The 5,000-nt window shown below is 38.8% G+C and overlaps 1 protein-coding gene and 1 long non-coding RNA gene across 5 annotated transcripts in view; one reads left to right on the top strand and one right to left on the bottom strand.

Moving 5' to 3' along the window:
• LOC146481840 (uncharacterized) overlaps positions 1-5,000 on the bottom strand; it is a 30,424-nt gene that overhangs the window by 5,416 nt on the left and 20,008 nt on the right. The window contains exon 2 of the long non-coding RNA XR_014864343.1: positions 1,948-3,498. This is a non-coding gene — a long non-coding RNA (uncharacterized LOC146481840). The remainder of the gene's footprint in view (positions 1-1,947; positions 3,499-5,000) is intronic.
• LOC146481841 (S-methylmethionine--homocysteine S-methyltransferase BHMT2-like) overlaps positions 1-5,000 on the top strand; it is a 36,300-nt gene that overhangs the window by 12,561 nt on the left and 18,739 nt on the right. The window lies entirely within an intron of this gene.

Here is a 5,000-nt window from a genome sequence, read left to right as displayed (position 1 = left end):
AAGATCGGAACACATTAAATGTCATACAGTCAAACCTCGTTATTACGAACACCTTTGGGACCAGAAAAAGTGTCCGTATTACAAAATGTCGTTATTAAGCGGGTTAATTTTAACTGAAAATATACGTAGCGAGACCAAGAAAACTGTCCGTAATTAAGAGTGTCCGTATCAAGCGGGTGTCCGTAAAGAGGGGTTTCATTGCACTAACATCGTACATTATGACACATTACTGAAGTGACCGCTTCTAATCTGGAATGAAGTGCAGTACAAACAAACTCTTTCTCGCTACACAGAGCAATACAATCTAGCTTTGCGAACTTTAGGTAGCTTTATTTAATAAGTGTCATGCCGGTCTTTTAATTTACAACAGATTTTCAGTTAAATGTTCTGATAGCCCTTTGGACATTATTCCCTAGACCACGATCTGATAAGCTCGGCGACTCACCCCACGAACTGACCATCATAGGTGCGCCAAACGGTAACGGTTTAATGGTAAAGGGAAAAAGAACTTCTCGTGCGATAGTTTTCTAGTGTTATAAGTCTAGCCGCTTTTTTATTCAATCAGCTGTCGAAACGAATTTATGTTTCCTTTGTTTTGCTTGTCACGCTCTGTGATTTGATAGTAAAATCAGCGCCAATGTTTTTAAGATGCAAAAACAAAACCAATAATTGTGACTAACGCTCTCGCACGCGCATCAAAGGCCGGTTTGAACGGTTTCAACATTTGCTTCAACATGTGTTCAACACTGTGTTGAACCAAATGACGGGGGCGTTTGAACACGTTGTTCAAACATCCAGTGAGAGCGTAAAAACGTTGAAAGCTTGTTGAATCAAATTTAAACCGGTGTTAGCTTTCATTCATTCAGCTGCCGTTTGAGTTTACCGAACTTTTTAGTGAGCGTTTTCCCCAAAATAACGAAGAAAAAAAAACCGAAGAAAATCGAAAAAAAGATTGTATTGTTGTTGGGATTAAACTTTCGATGCCAAGCGGACGGGCAACGGGTAATCCCGAGCGGGCAAGATACCTCCATCTTGCCCGCTCGGGTAGCCAATCACACCGGCAGGATTTGACTCATCTTGCCCGCTCGCGGAGCCAGCCATACAATAATTGGGACTAACGCTCTCGCACGCACATCAAAGGCCTGTTTAAACGGTTTCAACATTTGCTTCAACATGTGTTCAACACTTTGTTGAACCAAATGAGGGGGGCGTTTGAACAGATCGTTCAACATTCAGTGAAAGCGTAAAAACGTTGAAAGCGTGCTGAATCAAATTTGAACTGCTTTAAGCTTTCATTCATTCAGCTGCCGTTTGAGCACTCCATTCAACATTAATTTGTCAACATTTGCCCAACATCCGTTCAACTTTTGTCGAATTGAAAAAACTAGTTGGTCAAATCGGTGGAAGGCCGTTTAAACGAGCCTTTACCGTCCCTTGCGCCGGCTGTATGTACTTGCTTAGGATTCTGCTGGTTCGCTACGTAGTTGCTTTTATTCTGTGTGATTGACCAAAATAATTACTTTTGGTTTTGGTTTTAGGCACTCAATTGAAAACTGCCTTAAACATACCATTCAAGTTAAAAACGAAAAATACTTAATAACAAGATTTTATCTCTCATCATGAGAGGTTTGTGACCATAAAGCACTTTTTCTTGTTCTCACCAGTTTATTCTATCTTTTAGATCAGGCTCCAGTTTTTCAAAGAGCGGATAACTTTATCCAGTAGATAAGTCACTATCCAGTGGTGCAAATGTATACCAAACAACGCTTACGGCAAGTTTTCCACACAATCCCATCATGATACTTATATTAGACATACGCTTCTACTCTATACACAAGTTATAGGGCTATAGGGAAATTCTTGCACACATTTGTTTGCCGCATAGCAGCCTATCCAGTGGATGAAATTATACGCTCTTTGAACAATCGGGACAAGATGATTTCTTACCTTTAGGTTCCATTGACCGAAATTGTTACTACTGAAGACAACAGCAGGATCACACAAATTACAATCTGTAATGGTTAAAAATTCCACTGCCTGAAATTTTAAAATTTCTGTTCTGTACAGTGTTTCGATCAGTTGTAATTCTTTTGAGAAGGCGTATGAAGGTTATACGATCTCACTGAATGTCATTTAAATATCACGCGATAATTTGTTTTCGGGGTTATTTTTGTGACCTCGAGACTGAGCTTTTTGAAATATAAACGTATTGACGTAAATAAGGTATTATTCGCTGCAAGCGTGTTCTGTTGCATATTTAGTAAAGTTTACCTTAACTAAAAGTTAACAAAGAAAAATCGAAAGGAAAAACGGAATTGGATGGGTTCAGAAAGGGAAAAACAAGGGAAAAAATTCGTGCCGGCTGGGTACATGAAGAGACTGGCCACAGGCATGTATTTTCACATCGTGTAAAAAAGCTTTTATGTATTTCTGCTGCAGTAAGAAAATATCATGGTATAAATGTATTTTCGTATAAGAAAGACTTTCCATTTTCAAACTTTAGTGTTAATTAAGTATATGAGGTACGGTAGTCAACGAATTAAGTGACTGGAATAAATATTACATAATCATGAACATTATATTCCACAGGTTGAGCTATTTATTGTACACTTTAAATTTAACCTTATATATTATGACTTTTTACTGCTAAAGTAAGATTTTCAATCTCCCAGAAGCGCCTTGGTTTGCTGACGATATTTAAAATAACAGAAATTTAGCCAACGTTCGGATAAAAAATATTGGAAAGAAATGGTACGCGAGCCACTAAAACCATGGCAACAAAGGTTTTGGGAAATCACTTTAGCCATAGGAGTACTTGTGATGTATTGTTCAGTTTTCACAATTATTCACCTCAGAGCCGCGTCAGTAAAAAACGGTGAATATTTACGTAGCCTTTTGGTGGCTCTAATATTTGTACGAGAGCTTAAGCGGACTATATCAAAACACTCCCTGACGACTACACGTGAACTTAAGAAAAAAAAAGGAAGAAAGAAAAAGAAAAAGCTGTACTGAAGAGTTCGTTTCAGAGGTATTCGTGTGTTCCGGGTAGAGTTGAAATTTGGAAATGTTGTTTGATGTGTGGAGGAGGGCCGGAAAACCCGAGAACGCGGGCCGCCTTGGTGGGAGGCGAGTGCTGTCACCACTGCGCCTGATGCCTCATTCTTTCAATGACTTTGGAACTGAAATACAAGCAAGTGATCAGGACCGGGAGACATTCCTTTTTTTTAACTAGTTGTAACGCGCATAGAAAGGTTGTAATATGTTTACTTCCCACTTGGAATATACACTCTGTATTTTTTTAAAGAATCTTTTTTATAAGAACGTGAGGCTGAGATTAACCAAACTTTTAATAACGTATTAAGAACATTCCTCAGGCTGAAAGTCGATTAAGACATTTTTTATTTTGTTAATCTGCATATAAAATCAAGGTAACAAATGTTAATTAACCAAAATACTTAGGAGCATCTTTTGTATAACATTAACAATGGTAACACATATCTCGGTTTGTCATAATCAGCAGTTCTTAATACCATATCTCAGCTGGCAATGCACTTTGATAGGTTTCCTGGTCACGTCCTCATTGCTTTACTGAAATACATATAGTGTATACTATGTAATTTAAGAACATCTTAAGAACGTTTTCAGCCACAAATCGCAAAAAAATATAAGAACGTTCAGCCTCAACTACAAAATTAGACGTTCTTTTAAAAAAAAGAGGGTACTTACTTTCTTACAATATTACAAAGCCAACTGATTTACTCTATCGGAATATTATGTCCTTATTTTTATCAGACGATAGCACGTCTGTCTGGGTTAGGGCAAAAACAGCCCGTGCAAATTTTTAACAGAGCCCTTCGAAACTTAGCAGTGCGCAGCGAATAAGCGATCAGATTTAACAGGGGATGCAAAATTACTAAAGCCTGTGAGAGTTTCACTTCTTTCTTGTAATGGCAGCTTTTGCAAATTCCTTTCATGTTCTCCATTACGATGGTTGGACTCCAACAAACGGCAAATATTCCAACAAGGATGAAAACGGAGTAGGCAACACTTCTCTCCTTCCTTTTCAGCTTTTCCATCTCGCGAGCACTTTCGGTTAGAGCTAATTCTTCGTCTCGTCTCTCCTCTGGTGTTGTTAAATGAAGGTACAAAGTTTTTCTCACGATGAAGTAGATTCTTGAGTAACAGGCAAGTAGTAAGACAAATATAGGAAAGGCAATTGCATCAGCAATAAAAACTCTGTAGCCGTCGAATGAGTCAGGCCATCCTATGACGGGAAGAAAAGCCAACAACGTAGCTTATATCCAGATTGAAAAAATCCCAATTGAGAGATATGAGCTAGTTAGATAATCCGTGCTGTTTGACGCCGGAGATATGACAATAAGCCGCTCGACTGCTAGACCAAGGATTGTCAGAAACGAAGCATAAAACGCCAAGTATGTGAAGATGTAGGCTGCTCCTGTAACGTTCTCGTAAGGAAGCCAGCGGCTTAGACCGAATAGCAGCTCACCTGGGAAACCAACCAGAAGATCGCACAGGGCGAGGTTTAAGATGAGGTAGTTGGCCGTTCCTTTTAGCTGTTTGTAAGGATCTTTCCAGATGACTGCAATAACTGAGTCGTTTACAATTACCGTCAGAAAGGAAAGCGAAAACGCGGCTACAGCTTTCCAAGTTGAAATTAGGTCTGGGAATGAAACAGACAAACAATCGAAGTAAACTTTTAGTACTTATATTATTGAACTGGAACTAACGAGTGTTCACTTGATCTATCGTTCTATACTATCAAGCAAGTGGTTCTAGTTTTATTTTTGTAAACCACCTTTAAGTTTAAACTGGAGAGAAAAACGTTTTTCTTTGCGATTTCCACCCTGGATTTAAACCTGCTGTAGAAAAACTGCATTTAACAAGTCGAGGAACCAGAAAATGACGTCATAAAATGTTTAGAAGTCAACTTCAATGCAAGGCCGGAAAGTGAAACCGATCGAGTCACGCCGGTATATGTC

This window comes from Pavona decussata, unplaced genomic scaffold (assembly GCF_977016875.1).
Source record: "Pavona decussata unplaced genomic scaffold, jaPavDecu1.1 SCAFFOLD_48, whole genome shotgun sequence".
Classification (NCBI taxonomy): Eukaryota; Metazoa; Cnidaria; class Anthozoa; order Scleractinia; family Agariciidae; genus Pavona; species Pavona decussata.
The sequence above is the reverse complement of the archived record's forward strand: the minus strand, read 5'-3'. Positions and strand labels throughout refer to the sequence as shown.